Raw genomic sequence first — 16513 nt, 5'->3', positions numbered from 1 at the left:
CATCTAACAGTCTGTCTGTCTACAGAGACATATCCTCGCTTCTCTGGACGGAGACAGAGTGGGGCACATGGCCATGTGTTGTCCCCCAGAATCCAAGACCCAAGAGATGAAACCAAAGCAAGAACCCGTGTCCCGATTCTGTCTGAAATGTCCCTTTGCTGTGCGAGAGGAAACCTCACACACGAAAACCCATATGCTCTATTCCTTCTCAATGGGCGATGCTGCATCCGGGAGTGGGTCCAGCCCTCCCCCCCCCCACCCACACAGACACATTTCTCTTATGGCTCCAAGATTAATGATAAGATTCCATCTTTTATTGCATTTTTTGGGAAAGGCACAAAAATGGCAACTCAGCGGAGCAGGGAATGACATGCTCTCTGAGCTGGAAGCAGCTGCTAATGTCAGCTATTGGCAAGATCACTGGCAACAATATACACAGCATCTCTGCATCTTTAAAAGGGAGGCCGCCCCTGACGTTAAAGGAAAGGACAATGACCTTCACATAACCCCAAAGCACCGTCTTCATGTGTGATATGATAGAATTCCTCTTCTTTGACCAAAATTCAACCCTTAGTTGATCACTCAATCAAAAAAGTCAGTTAAAGAAGGGAATCATAAAAAAAAAACAAAAAACAAAAAACAGCTTACACATATCGAAAGGCCTTATTTAAACCCGAAACTCATACTTATGCTCTAATTCCCCAGCCCTGTGAGGAAGGTCGCCACCTCGTCCTGGAGGTGGGACCTGCTGATTAACATTGCTCATTGGCTGTTAGGCACAGTGACCCCACATAGCATAGTTTACAATGTGCAGCTTCAGTTCCTCAAGTGAAGGGAGAATTATAGAAACTTACAAGGCAACCTTTGATCAGCCGCCTTCTAGATTCTTTTTTTAAAAAAATGTTTATTGTTCAGATTATTACAGATGTTCCTCTTTTTTTCCCTCCATAGCTCCCCTCCACCCGGTTCCCACCCCATGACCTCACCCCCCCCACACTGTCCTCGTCCATAGGTGTAAGATTCTTGTCCAGTCTCTTCCCGCACCCCTCACACCCCATTCGCCCTGAGAATTGTCAGTCTGCTCCCTTACTATGCTCCTATTCTATTATATTCACCAGTTTATTCTGTTCATCAGATTTTTTATTCATTTGATTTTTAGATTCACTTATTGATAGACATGCATTTGTTGTCACTTTGTTGTTCATAATTTTTATCTTTACCTTTTTCTTCTTCCTCCTCTTCTTAAAGAATACCTTTCAGCATTTCATATAATACTGGTTTGGCGGTGATGAACTCCTTTAGCTTTTTCTTATCTGTGAAGCTCTTTATCTGACCTTCAATTCTAATTGGTAGCTTTGCTGGGTAGAGTAATCTTGGTTGTAGGTTCTTGATATTCATCACTTTGAATATTTCTTGCCACTCCTGTCTGGCCTGCATAGTTTCCTTTGAGAAATCAGCTGACAGTTATATGTAACCCTTGTAGGTAACTAACTGTTTTTCTCTTGCTGCTTTTAAGATTCTCTCTTTGTATTTTGCCCTTGGCATTTTAATTATGATGTGTCTTGGTGTGGTCCTCTTTGGATTCCTTTTATTTGGGGTTCTCTGCACTTCCTGGACTTGTAAGTCTATTTCTTTCACCAGGTGGGGGAAGTTTTCTGTCATTATTTCTTCAAATAGGTTTTCAATATCTTGCTCTCACTCTTCTTCTGGTACCCCCATAATTCAGATGTTGGTATGCTTGAAGTTGTCCCAGAGGCTCCTTACACTATCTTCATATTTTTGGATTCTTTTTTCATTTTGCTCTCTGGTTGGGTGTTTTTTGCTTCTTCGTATTTCAAATCTTTGCCTTGATTCTTGGGATCCTCTAGTCTACTGTTGAATCTCTGTATATTATTCTATATATTATTCTTTATTTCAGTCATTGTATGCTTAATTTCTGACTGGTCCTTTCCATTTTTTTTTGGCATTCTCACTAAGATCCTTGAAGATCTCACTAAGTTCCTCAGAGTTTTCTAGAAGATTCTTGAGTAATCTTATAACTGTGGTTTTGAACTCTATATCTAGTAGTTTGCTTTCCTCCATTTCTTTCATTTGTGACATGTTTCTTTGTCTCCACATTTTGGCTGCTTTCCTGTGTTGATAGAGTGGCCTTATGTGGTAGGTGTCCTATAGGGCCCAGTGGCTCAGCCTCCCCAATCACCTGAGGTGGACACTCTTGGTGCACCCCTTTGTGGGCTGTATGCAGTCTTGTTGTAGTTGAGCCTTGATTGCTGTTGGTATCACTGGTAGGAATTGACCTCCAGGCCAATTGGCTATCAGGACCAGCTGTGTCTACAATGGAAGAACTGCTGTGCAGGAGACACCCTTATGGGGCAGGACTTGCTTCAGTGGGGCTTTGGTGCTCACTGAGTCTGCCCCTTGAGTGTGTTGCTTATGGATATGAAGAGTTGTAATCTGGATGGTCCCACTCTGACCACTGGGTGCACTGGCTCTTGGATCTCCAAGGAGGTGCAAGGTCAGTCACTGTCTGGGCCACCCAGCAGGAGCTACAAAGACATCTGCAGATTCCTCTTCTTTGTATGTGGTTTGGAAGTGCCCAGATGAGGCCCAGCTGTGAAGCAAGGCAGGCTGCTGCTGGTGGCTTTGGGCCTTCTTTTGGAAGTGTTGGGGCTCTCTGACCCAGCTGAAGTTTGACAGATTTTAGGCTGAGAAAGGATAGGCCATTTCTATGCAAAAGCCGCTGCACACAGCTTGGGTGGGGTTGTAAATTGGGTGGGGTGGGGTCTCAGGGAATCTCCAGGGCGGAGCAAAAAGCAATGGCTGTCAGTCAGCCCTGAACCGGAGAGGTCACTGGGTCTTCATGGCCTGCGCCCCCACGCAGGAACAATGATCGCTGCAAGCACCTCTGAGATAAAGCTGCCCTTGCATTTGGCCTGATGCCAGACAGTCCAGTTTCTCCTCGTATGAGTCTGGGTCCCCAGAGTCTCACCTGGAGCTGGAGTTCAGAGCAATCAGGAGCTTGTATCTCCCTCCTGATTGAAAAAAAATACACAAACAAAAAACCACACCTAAAAACAGTGCACCAGTTGCCAGCATTCTGCGCGAGCCTCCTTGCCTCTGCACCTCCTACCAGTCTCAATGCGCTTTCTTCTTTACCTCTCTCGTTGTAGAACTTCCACTCAGCCAGCTTTCCCGTGGTTCTGAGTGGTAGTTGTTTCGTTTTAGTTGTAGTTTTGATGTGGTTGTGAGAGGCAGCAAGTACAGGTGTTTACCTATGTCGCCATCTTGGTTCTCCTCTTCGTCTTCTAGATTCTTATGCTATCCTCCTTAATCCTTTAAAATTTTATTTTTATTTATTTATTTCTTATTGATTTCAGAGAGAAAGGGAGAGGGAAAGAGAGGTAGAAACATCAATGACGAGAGAGAATCATGGGTTGGCTGCCTCCTGCACGCCCCACACTGGGAATTAAGCCAGCAACCCAGGCATGTGCCCTGACCAGGAATCCAACCATGACCTCCTGGTTCATAGGTCGATCGATGCTCAACCACTGAGCCACGCCGGCCGGACTCCCTTTACAGTCATCTTGCTCACACATAATATGAAAGCATGTTTTTATTGTCTCTTTTCAACACACTTCATGTGGTTTTTGTAGAAACAGATAGTTTGCTCTTTGTATTCATATTAATTCCTTTTAATAATCCTTAATTAAATTACATAATTAAAGTTACAAGTACAACTAAGCGTCTCTGGATTGGGAACAGGAATCCCGCCTCTAGCTAAGCACCCACCTCAGGGGCCAGGGCAGAATTGCATGGGTGCTAATGGGTGGTCTCCCAGCTGTAGGAATGGGCATTTCCTGGGCACCAACTAGTACATTTGCAAAAGCCAGTGAGAGCCCCAGTTAGTGCTGCCTGGCTGGAGAGAGGCTGGTTAAGAAAGGGTTTTTGAATCATTGTCATCCAGTCTGTAGGTCCTTGTTGGTCCATGAGCAGCTCTTCCATATTTGCTGCATTCACAGGACGGTGGTCCTTAGATAACGCCTCCTGTCTTGTCTTAAACAATTGCAACCTGGAGCCCTTTAAAATCTGGCTGGTCTTGGGGAGTCATGAGTCTTTATTCTGGCAATAGAAACTTATAATTTAATACAACCTGTGGGTTAAAATACTTCTGAGCGCCAGGTTTCTCCAACAGTGTAGATCAAGATAATTCTAGGGTTTTCTTTCTTCTTTCCCAAAAGTCATACGCCGTATAAACAATGGGAGATTTCTGTATTCAGCAATAACAGTAAAAAAGCCCTCTGTGTCATTTAACGTTGGAAACCAGTACTGTGTTCTGTCTCAGTAGAGTGGCAGAGAGGGGACTTTTATTGCCCCAGGTGGACCGGAGACCTTGGTGCCGGCACTACCCGGTCACCAGGCATCCTTGTCCGCCTGCATTTCCCAGCTCCAGGCTCCTACCTGCTGCTCTGCCTAATGACAGGGCTGACCTAGCCTGGGAGCCCTCTGCACCTTCCCGGGGCCTGCTCACCCCTTGACATCAGCCTTCAGAGAAAGAGAAGCAGAGATCTTAATGAGAGGAGGGGGGGCAGGTGCTGCCTGCGGGCATCTGGCTGCACTCCTGGCATCGGATGCGGAGACTGGAGTTTTGAGTCGCTCTGAACTCCATCTGCAGCGCAGCTCCCCTCGATCTTGGTGCGGCATCACGACCTTGACTACAAAGCTCCTTTCGAGGGAAACCCTCACACAATCCAGACCGCTCCTGCCCCGCGCCGGGCTGTGCGGCTGGGATACCAGCTTACGAGATGCCCTTTGAGTGATTGCTTTTAATGAAATCAAAGCGACGGGGGGGAGTAAGCACGTTGGTAGCCGAGTGTGTGTTTGACATGATGTCAGGGGCTCCTCTAGCAGCCGGTGGATGGGTGTGAGCAGGGATCCCTAGGACCAAGGAGGGTTGGCCTGCTTGCTGTGGGCCTGTCTGCAGGATTCTCACCCAGCGCCGGGAGGCACGTGGAGAGGGTGCTTCCGTGAGCTTGCAGAGGCCACTGAGCCGGGCCTGGGATTTAAGAATATTTTCTAATTGGGGTGGTGGGTGTTCTGTGCTGTCAGATGCCTCAGGGTGGGAGCCGTGAGAGTGGCTTCTTGTTCTTCGAGGTTTTCTTCCTTCCTTCCTTCCTTTTGGGGCGTCTTGGCGGTGCTGGCGATGCTGGGAGATTGGCGGGGGTCACCGTGGGAGGGTAGAAGACCCCGCCCCTCCACGCTGGGCCACCCGGGGCTGTGCGGCTGTCTCCCCCTGCAGGCCTGCGCTGGCCCGCTGTCACGGGTGAGCCTCCTCTAGGTTGGAAGAGGGATCTGCAGCGCCAGCCGCGAAGCCACGCTGACTTCCACTCTTCCAGCGCCGGCGAGTGTCTCCCAGGGGCTCAGGGGAGCAGCGCCTCCCGATGCCCGCCTGCCACCCAGCGAGAACACTGAGCACTCACGGGGACAGGCAGGGCGCTGAGGTTCCCGCCCATCGTCCCAATGTCTCCAGTGAGTCCATCGCTCTTCTTCCGTGAAGGACAAAGATGAGTTTTATTTTTAAAAATATTTTTTTTATTGATTTCAAGAGAGGAAGGGAGAGGGAGAGAGGGAGATAGAAACATCAATGATGAAAGAGAATCGTGGATTGGCTGCCTCCTGCACGCCCCCTACTGGGGGTCTAGCTTGCAACCTGGGCATGTGCCCTGGCCAGGAATCAAACCCATGACCTCTTGGTTCATGGGTTGACACTCAGCCACTGGGCCACACCAGCTGAGCCGTGATGAATGTTTTTAAACAAAAAATACCCCGAAGATAGAATTGCTGAGCTCAAAAGCGATCCCAATGGGCTTTCTGACCTCTTTCTGCACCAACATTTCCTTCTGTCCTTGGCAGTAGCTGGGGAGACTTTCATCCTTTCACGTTTCAATCCTGGGACTCAGAAAGTCTCGCTCCTGTTCCTGGAAGAGCAACGTGCACCACTCTTGAACTTGAACTGTGTGGACAGCGGTGGAGATGGAGAGAAACGGTGGTTGGAACGCTTTCGCTTTGCTGTGTCTCTGCCGTCCCCACTGTGCGGCGGGTCTGCATTCTCTCTGAGGAGACGCCGGGCAGCTGGGCAGCTGTGTCCTGGGGGCAGGACCCGAGGGGGAACATCACCACCGGCGCCGGCACAGCCTCCCAGTCATGGCGAGCCATTCCGTCCGGAGCTCTGTTGTGGATCATCACACGAGATGGCTGTTCATCTGCTCTTCTTTAGGGCACAAGACGTAAACGCATCCTCAGAAGTTGCCGGAACAGGGCATTCCATGGTAAGAGATTTTCTACACACCCGCCTCCCCCCCCCCCCGCCCCCAGTTCCGTCGTTTCCATGGCAACACTTGGCTCTGATGGCACCTCCAGCATTATTGCTCTCATCACCGCTATTTCTCCTGATTGCGCTTCGGGCGTATTGTCATGTGCATCGTTTGACTGTCGGCAGTCACATCTGATCCCTACCACCTGGCCTCTGGCGATGTGGTCTCCAAAGAGTTGAGAAGTGAAAACATGTAGAGTGCAAATCCCAAGAGACCACAGTGCACTTCTCCCGCCTCGGGTTCACTCTCTCCTTCCGCTGCTGTTTCCCACCGAGTCAGTGTGACCCTTCCGGAGGAGTGTGAATGCGCTCGTCACAATACGAAGATCCATGCAGCTGTTGCTACTGCTCTTGTTTTGTTTTTGGAGAAGGAATGTGGTGTGTGTGTGTGTGTGTGTGTGTGTGTGTGTGTGTGTGTATGCGTGTGCAGGTGCAGGAGGGAGGAACATCTAAAGCTTTTTAATTTTATTAAAGGAAATTTTCATTAAATGTTGGAAGCTAGTTGTTTAGAGAGCAAGTTTTTGTCCTTTTTATTACCTTTATTGAGGTGACACTGGTTAACAAAATCACACAGGTTTCAGGCGCACAGTTTTAGGGCACATCATCTGTACGCTGTATTGTGTGTTCACCACCCCAAGTCAGGTCTCCGTCCATCACCATTTAGCCCCTCATACCCTCCTTCACCTCCCTCAGCCCCTGTGGCAATCACCACACTGCTGTCCCTGCCCATGAGTTCTTTCTTCTTTTTTTTTCTCTTTTTTGCTCAATCCCTCTACTGCCCAACCCCCAACCCCACCCCTCCCGACAGCTGTTGCCTGAAGAGCAAGTTTTAATCGGAAATTACCTCCTCATCCTATATAAAAAAGAGTAATATGCAAATGGACCATCACTCCAACACACAAGATGGCTGCCCCCATGTAGTCAAAGATGGGTGCCCCCATGTGGACACAAGATGGCCACCACAAGATGGCCTGCAAGGGAGGGCAGTTAGGGGTGACCAGGCCAGCAGAGGAGGAAAGTTGGGGGCGACTGGGCCTGCAGGGAAGGGCAGTTGGGGGGGACCCAGGCCTGCAGGGGAGGGCAGTTAGGGGTGACCAGGCCTACAGGGGAGGGCAGTTAGGGGCAATCAGGCTGGCAGGGGAGCAGTTAGGCACCAATCAGGCTGGCAGGGGAGTGGTTAGGGGGTGATCAGGCTGGCAGGCAGAAGCAGTTAGGGGCAATCAGGAAGGCAGACAGGCGAGCAGCTGGGAGCCAGCAGTCCTGGATTGTGAGAGGGATGTCTGGCTGCCCGTTTAGGCCCGATCCTACCAGGATGGGGCATAAATGGGCAGTCGGACATCCCTTGAGGGATCCCAGATTGGAGAGGGTGCAGGCTGGGCTGAGGGACACCCCCCCCCATGCATGAATTTCGTGCACTGGGCCTCTAGTTTTAGCATATCTGCAGCCAACCCCATGACCCTCCTCGAGGCTGAGGGGAGGGTAGGCTTTCTTGGGGGTATTTTGAGGATTTAATGGGTCACTAGGAGTCACTATCCCAGAGGAACAACCTTTCACCACCCCTTAGCTCCACGCCCTTCTTTTCCTCTGCCTGTTTTCTCTCCTCCTGGCACATTTAAGAATTTCTTCTCCTTGTCTCACTGAGGTTTTATTTTGTCCTTAGATATATTTTCAGCACCTTGTATAAACCTCCCCACTCCATTTTATGAATAACTGAAAAAAAATTCAGTATTAACGTGGGAGTGATTCAGTTAAAAAATTCTAATATAATGATGTTCCAAATGCTTAGAACTATAAATTACAAAATGATTGCCGGAAGTAGTTGAGAAGCACAAATTATTTCCCACTATTCATATCATAGAAACCTAGAACGTTAGCGTAGGATGGAATTTGTTTACTTTTCATGTTTTACTTGGCCTTGGACAATAAAAAGAGGCCGCCCAACTGAATTTTTCTGTTAATCTAGTTTCAATTTCTTCATAGAAATGAGACCACACTATTGTATTTTCAAAGAATTATGGTCTCTCCAATTGGGCATTTCATTTGACTCCTTATCAAGGACACCCCTGAGCCACTTGAATCTGGCTTTGCGAACGCACGTGATCCTAGGACGGGATTTTATGTGAGGGAGCCAGCTCTGCTCCCAGGGACCGGGGGAAATGATTGCCACTGAGTCAACGCTTAAAGGGACAGAGAGAGGCAAAAATACATTTGTGTTTTGGAGCCATCGACACCCACGTCCACACGTCTGATGGGAGGAGCAGGGCTGTGAAGAGGGGTGATGTAGGAGCGACACCTCGTGTGGGCGCAGGGGCTTCAGAGGAAGTAACCGCAAACAGGGAGCAGGAGAAACTGGAGAATTTCTGCGCAAAGATAGCAGGTTAAACCCTGTCACTTCTTCCCAAGATCCCTGTAAAGCAATTCTAACATGATTTTTAAAGAAGTCTTACGTCCCAAAGGATAGGAAGAACAGAAAAGGAGGCAATAACCACACATTTTGCAACCTGGAAAGCAGGTGGATGTGTGGGGGATAATGGAAGGCGAAGCTGAAGCAGAGAAAGATGAAATCCAACTCCATTTACTCAGAGTCCGCAGCTCAGAAATGGGTACCACCCGGAGCTCCTAGAAGTTAGACTGAAAGGAGGAGACTTGGCCCGGCCGGCGTGGCTCAGTAGTTGAGCATCGACCTATGAACCTGGAGGTCACGGTTCGATTCCCAGTCAGGGCACATGCCCAGGTTGCAGGCTTAATCCCCAGTGTGGGGCATGCAGGAGGCAGCTGGTCAATGATTCTCTCTCACTATTGATGTTTCCATCTCTCCCTACGTCTCTCTAAAATAAATAAAAATATTTAAAAAATAAAATGAGGAGAATTGGTTGAAAGTTGGCTTTTGAAGAGGTCGGAAACCCAGATTGCCAACTCAAAAACCAACAACGCAGGCAGAAGGAGGCTTTATTTTTTCTAGAGAGGGAAACTGGGCTCATTTTCCATATGAAAACAGGGGATGCGGGGCATGTGTGCAATCCTGGCTGTTGAGTGCAACCCCCGGGCTTCTCACATCCAGCCTCCAGACATCGACGGCCGGGCCTCAGCTTCCACGCCGGGTGGAGAGCTCAGGGGTGGGGGTGGGGGTGGGGCGGGGATCGGCCGTCTAAGCAGAAAGGCCTGGAGACGGGGTACCAGGCTCCTCACCGGGACCGCCAGGCGGGTTGCCCGCAGCGAAGCCCACGGTGGTGAGAAGGCCCACGCTTGTGTTTGGGGAATTTGTTTCCCACGCTGACATGTGAGGAGACGGCCAGGGCGACGAGTCCTCCGAGTGGAGCGTCCGCTACGGCCTAGGGGGGCGATCCCTGAGCAGCAGGAGCCCCGGAGGGAGACCGACAGAGGGAGAGAGAAGGGTGCAGGGAACGACTCACCTGGCTGTGCCAGTCGCAGGACCTGCGTTCCTGGTGGACAGCGCTTACCAATTGCCTGGCAACCGAAGTGTCCACTTTTAGACTATTAGCAAGTGTCGGGATAAACAAAGAGGAGAACAGACAACATGAGAAGCATGTCCCCCTCGGACCCCTGCAGTGGTCAGACTTCCTAGGTCTCCATAAATATGTCATCCCTCCCCGCTCTGATTCTGACAGTAACACGTGCCCGACACGGAAAACACAGGGGATCCCGCACGCGTGCCCTCTCCCACCCCGCGGGCCTCTTGGACGTGGCTGCCGGCTTTCCACCCACCCTGGGAAGTAGGGGCCAGGACTCACTCCCAATCCCCGAGGACCACCTCTCCCGCCTCCGCTGGGTGCCCTTGCTTCCACCTCTCAGCCCGGCTCCCAGGGCGCTTCAGGGAAGGCAGAGCCATTCCCCAAAACGTCAGCGAAGGACCCACACAAGCTGCACCCCCCTCCCTGCTTTTGTGCATTTCAGGCCCAGCAGTCCGGGAGCCGCAAAGGACATTTTTTTTTGAAACAACCAAGAATTTGGACAAGTCAGTGTTTTTCCAACATCAAACAATTCCACAGCCAGGATTTATCATCTCTGGTGTCTCTCAGTGTTTCCAGAAAACATCTCCCATTCATGCTAATTAGCGATCTCCACCGCTTTTGAAAATCAGCCTTAAGTGTGCCGTTTGTACGTAGGCGACGAAGTTCTGTGAAAACTGATTGAATAATAGGAGAAAAAAAAAGAGACAAGCCTTTTAGAGAACAAAATGGGTGTAATAATGTGAGAGGGGACTTGTAAGAAGGGATGTAATGGTTAGATTAAAATGACGTCTGACAATTACTTGCAATTTGAACCGAGGTGAAGAAAATCAGAATTACAATACTCTAGTGATTAAACTTTGATGAAATGAAAATGCCATCATTGTTGGATGGGAATTTTGTATTAGAGTTCAAAGAATCTGAATGACTTAGCCACAATGGACCAGCACCACAGGGCTGCATTTTTTCAGCCAAGAATGGCCGAGTTCTTCTCAACCCTGCCTCAGTGCAGGCCACGAGAGACATCTCAGCCTCCCTTGTTTTCCGGTTCTGAGACTGTTTCCCTAAGATGGGCTTTTGAAACAACGGGGTTTTGATAGGTTTTGACATTGAAATTCTACAGTAGCTTAATATGGCGAATCATTTCCAGGAGCCAGGAGCTGAGAATTTAGGCTCACGATTTCTCTTTTGTGAGGAAATAAATTTTAGAGGCTAGTCTTCTTGAGAGAAGTGGGAGACCCTCTCTTCATATTGTATTTGTTGATGAAAATAAATATTCAGTGTCCTTTTATTCCATGGAGGGAGCCTAATTTCCCTTTAGCTCCACATTTTGACAATTAAAATTGCGACGAGGACAAACGTTTGTTGAAGACAGTGCATAGGACAGTTCTGTTGGGGCTCTGATTTCGGTGTAGGATGACAAGGACACAGGGACTTAGCCCAGGGACTGTCTCTGCATCCGGGCAACTGCCATCTTACCAGCTCCTGCCCTGGGTGGGAGCAGGAGTCTGGGAGCCCCTCTCCACTCACTTTGCTGTTACTGAGGGATCCCGCCCACCTGCCCACCCTTCCTCTAACCCACCTGCCCTCCCTCCCTCCTTCTGACCCACCTGCCTTCCCTCCCTCCCTCCTTTCCCTCCCTCCCTCCCTCCCTCCTTCCCTCCCTCCCTCCCTTCTTCTGGCCCACCTGCCTTCCCTCCCTCCCTTCTTCCCTCCCTCCCTCTCTCTTTCCCTCTTTTCCTTTATTTCTCCTCTGGGAGGCCAAAATTTAAGCAAATGATTTTCACAGTCATTTGCTTAAATTTCACAGGTTGTATATCTCTATATTTCTAAAGATTTTTATCTCCTGAGAGTCTGAGTCAAAATAGTTGGGGACTTAACCTACAGTTCTGTAGTTTGGAAACAGGGAGGTACTAGATGTGTTCGGTTCTACTTTGTAAATGAAAATGTCTCTCTTCTCATCGCTGAAGGAAAGGGAAAGTACTGGCCATGGTCATTCTGTCCTATTATTTCCCAAAGCGGTTGCCATTTTAACAATATTATAACTTGGCCCACTCAAAAATACTGTATTGCCTCATCTAGGGTAAGTCATTATAGACTAGCTTGGTTGTTGCCAAACACCATTTTATTGATTCCCTTATTAACATTTTTTATTTAATAAAATAAATATTTAATAAGTAAATGTAATTTATTAGAAATTTTTATATAGCCTTGAACAAAATAGGTATTCAAGCATATATATTGATTAGGTGATTAATGGGTAACGGAGAATTAAAATACATATTACAAATTTGACAAAGAGAACTTGTCAAATTTGATAAATGAAAGACCAACCAGGAAATCTGAGGTAAAAAGGAGAAGGTCTGTTGTAGAAGAGGTTTTTGAAATACCCCAGCTCACTAAAGAAAGTTTTCTCGGCTGTTCTAAGCCGCTTTCAAAAACACTTTGTGAGTTTAGCTGGTTTATCTTTATGGCATTTGCACCTGAATATGTAAATCTTCCTCCCGAGGTGGTCCAAGTGCTAATCAGAGGTTGAGTCGGGAAAGCGGAGAGGTTCAAACACTGCAGTCTCCACTGGACGTGAAAGTCAAGGCGCGGAAGGAACAGGTATGGAAGCTGGAGCACGCGGAGCCCGGGCACCGCAGGCGAGGAACCATACAGGCGGAGGCTAGGAGTGGACTGGCCCCGGACAGTCTGTCTGGGGTCAAATCCCGCCTCCCACTCACAGCTCTTTTACTCTCAACAAGTTACTTACCCTCTTAGACCTCAGTTTCTTCACCTATAAAATGCGGATAAGAGCAGTAGCTACCGCGTGCAGTTTCTATGACAAATGAGTGCACTGTGTCAAGTACACGTCTGGTGCAGAGTAAGTGTTCAATAATTGAAAGTTGTTGTTATTATTATTGAAATGCAGACGATCTTATCAGAAACTTGGCAACACTCTTTCTCCGGACTACTAGTAAATGAATCATAGCTTAATGGATTTTATATAATACTAGAGGGCCGGTGCACAAAATTTGTGCACTCGGGGAGGTCCCTCAGCCCAACCTGGGCCCTCTCGCAGGGAAGCAGGCCTAAGCCAGCAGTCAGACATCCTTAGCGCTGCTGTGGAGGCGGGAGAAGTTCCCAGCAGTGAGCCAGGCTTCTGTGGGAGCACACTGACCATGGGGGGGGGTGTGTGTGTGTGCAGATCCTGCATTGAGCATCTGCCCCCTGGTGGTCAGTGCACATCAGTGACTGGTTGTCTGCTGTTCAGTTGATTTGCATATTAGCCTTTTATTATATAAGACTAGCGTTCCCGTTGCAGGAAAAATCCTGCAATAGGATTTCCTGCTGCACTCTACCCCGCCTCAGTTCCTCCCTTGTCGCCCGCCCCGCCTTCTCCTCCAGCCCGCCTGCTTTTCCCTTCGTCCCGGCCCTGACTTCCCTCCTCCCTTCTCCTCCCCCCAGGCTTGCTTGCTTCTTCGAAGCTTTACTCCCTTCTGCAGCTCTTGACTTCTTTCGACGCTGTCTTGATATGCAAATTAGCCGCCATCTTTGTTGGGGGTAATTTGCATACTCGTCCTGATTGGTTGGTGGGCGTGGCTTTGGCTGGTGGGCATGGCTTGGGTGTGGCGAAGGTGCGGTCAATTTGCATATTTGTCTATTATTAGATTAGATTTTCCCAAACAAATCAATAAAAATTTTCCTAAATTATCCAAGTTCCCTGAAGTAAAGCCACGGCAGCCCTGTTCTCTTGGTGACCCCCCCTGAGGTCTGTCCCACGTGCCCCAGGCCTGTAGTACTCAATTTGTCGCTCCTTGTTGGTGCTTTAACCGGGGTCCCTCTAGTACAGCTAGATATATTTCTTGCTACTTAAGGAAACATGTCTAATGGGAAATTAGGTTGATAGATGAGGGAGAACTTTGTGTGGTTTAGGGGAATCACATTGGTGATTGGGATTCATTGGGATGTGGGTTCCAGCTTTTGCTTTACCACTAGGTATGGTTTTGGGTAATTCACTTAATCTTGGTTTCCTCATGTTTGGGAATGAGAATGATAGTAATGTTTATCTCACAATGAGCCTTCAAGATCAAATGATTGAGAATAATATTTATACATCCTAAAGACCCATATGTATACTTGTAATTGATAATTATTCTAATCAATGCATTCCTCTGCTACCATTCTTATTCGTGGCCAATGCTCTTATAAGGGAAGAAGGAATATAGGGTATGATTTTCATCTGTTCACAGATTAACTCAATACCTCCAGATTGGACTGCTTCTTCCATCCATCCATCCATCCATCCATCCACCTCGCATTTATTAAGCGCTAGCTATGTCATCACTGTGTTATGCACAAAGATTACGAACATCAGTGTCACGATTTCCCAGCAACTCCTGTACCTGTGGAGGCAGCATAATTCAACTCAGCCTTTTAGGGTCCTCAATGTCTTCTTAAGCCTGAGGGGTGAAGAGATAGAAAAACTAAAAAATAGTAAGAATTAATTTAGGTGGCATATTGTTTTGGACATTTTCCAAGCAGGATAATTATCTAAAATCAGGCTGACATTTATATCTCTAGCCTCCCATGCTTGTTAAAATGCTTTTCTTACTGAAATTCTCATTGAGCTAAATTTCATCTAACATCTGGCCACTGTATAAATATAGCCATGAAAACATGTCTTGTTGCCTACACACTAGGTATACATTTTAGAAATCCAATTAGCGTTTCATTCTTTTTGTGCATGTTCCTTTTACATTTCTTTAGTGTCTGAGCTCATTTCAGGCTCCTAACTGGAATGATAAGAATTCAGATATATAGCCAGTGCCTGTATAACAGCAAAACCAACTAGATTGAAGTTTAGCACTGTGTGTCATTTCCTATTCACTGTAAGATGTTCCCTGAAGTTCTTTATTCATTCATGAAATGAGCATTTGTTAAGTGAAATGTCAAGCTTAGCGATCCATACTGAGTATTATGAGATGCAACATAATTCATGGAAATCAATAAATAATACAAGGTCTTGGCCCTCAAGGTGTTTAGAACTTAGAAGGGAAGACAGACCTACACAGATGATTGTCCTCCAATGTGACAAATGCGGTAAGAGAGGTTCATGTCCACCTGGCCCCCGAGGCATCATTTACTACTCGTTGATGGGTTGTACACAAGAATGATTGTCCCCAATCCTTTCCTGAGGGTCTATAGCCTCGAAAATTGAGGAGCCCCTCAAACCAAGGACTCAAGGGGGTAAGCCAGTACTCATGGCGCCTATATCATCCATCTGCATAGGCAGGACCTAAGGATGGATCATCTGCTTGGCAATACCAGCTTCGTTTGAGCCACACAGTTGTGTGTCTTCACTGTTAGACTCATTGTCAAGATAGCTGGTATTCTATGAGTGAATGAATTTTCAAACATCACCCAGCGCCATGCTTACCTTTTAAAACATTAAAACGTTTATTTTCACAAGCTTAGTATTATGAGATACAACATAATTCATGGAAATCAACCACAATGCTAATACTTTAATAGATTATCCCGAATATTAGACATTACAGTTTAAATCTCCTTAACATTAGCTCGAACCGTGGAATAACATTTCAGTTAATAAATGATTGTGCCTATAACCATATGTTCAGTTTATTCTCACCAGTTTATCATGAATTACAATTTCATTGTGATTTGGGTCATAAACATGATAAACTATTGTTTATATATTTTCATAAATTGCCTGTGTATTTAATTAATCCCGAAGAGAATCTAGAAATATCTCCCAATGGGCTCTATAAATTAAGTACACTTTTTAGCTCTTGAATTTTAACACGCCCGGGTAACACTATAATGGCTCTTAAATTTACTTAAGTAATTATTCCACATGTTGTATAGCATTTATTTGATAATGTGTTTTATAAGCTATAGTTACTTTGTGAATGTGTGCAGCCACATGCTTTGGGCCCTGAATTAAATGTCTTCCGGGTATTTCAGAAAAATTATGGGCTTCAAAAGTTACTGCTGTTTTGAGGTGATCTACCACCATCCCATGCAAAGAGAGAAAACGTGTGGCAAAGAACGTGTCTTGTTGTACTTTCCAGAGTTACCACACCTTCCTAATACTTCTGATGCTCTAAACATACCATGAGAGACAGAATTACTATTACTGTCAGGTCTAAAATATTCTGACTTTGCATGTTCTCTAGAGCTCACGATGAGAATTTATATCGGCTTCAATGCTATTTGATAGGGGCTCTCTCGAGCCCCCAGTGCCCTCTTCAGTGGCCACAAAGGTGACTTGTTTGTCCAATGTTGACAGCAAATGGGGTGATGGGACAGGTTGCAATAAGGGGCCTCACCGGAATCAGTTTTCGCCTTTGAATTTGCTCCTCTACTTTGGAATTCTCCTGTTCATTTTGGAGTTTAAGCCAGTAAGTGAGTCTCCTGGTTTCAGGGTCCAAGAAGAATATATATTTTTTTTTAGAGTCAGACCTCTAGTAATTAATCAGACAGCTTAACGCCATCATCTATTTTATTCAGATGTTTCTGTCTTTCTTGTAAAATCTTCAAGTCTGAGCAGCAGCTCTAGCTAGCATCCATCAACTGCATTAGGAAAACGGTCAGATCTTAGAAAGTGTAAGAATGAAGGAAAAACCTCAAATGGCAGAAGCAAAAAGTGGAGGAATCTTAAAGTTCG

The sequence above is a fragment of the Eptesicus fuscus genome, chromosome 12 (genome assembly GCF_027574615.1).
Source record: "Eptesicus fuscus isolate TK198812 chromosome 12, DD_ASM_mEF_20220401, whole genome shotgun sequence".
Taxonomy (NCBI): domain Eukaryota; kingdom Metazoa; phylum Chordata; class Mammalia; order Chiroptera; family Vespertilionidae; genus Eptesicus; species Eptesicus fuscus.
Note: the sequence above shows the minus strand (reverse complement) of the source record.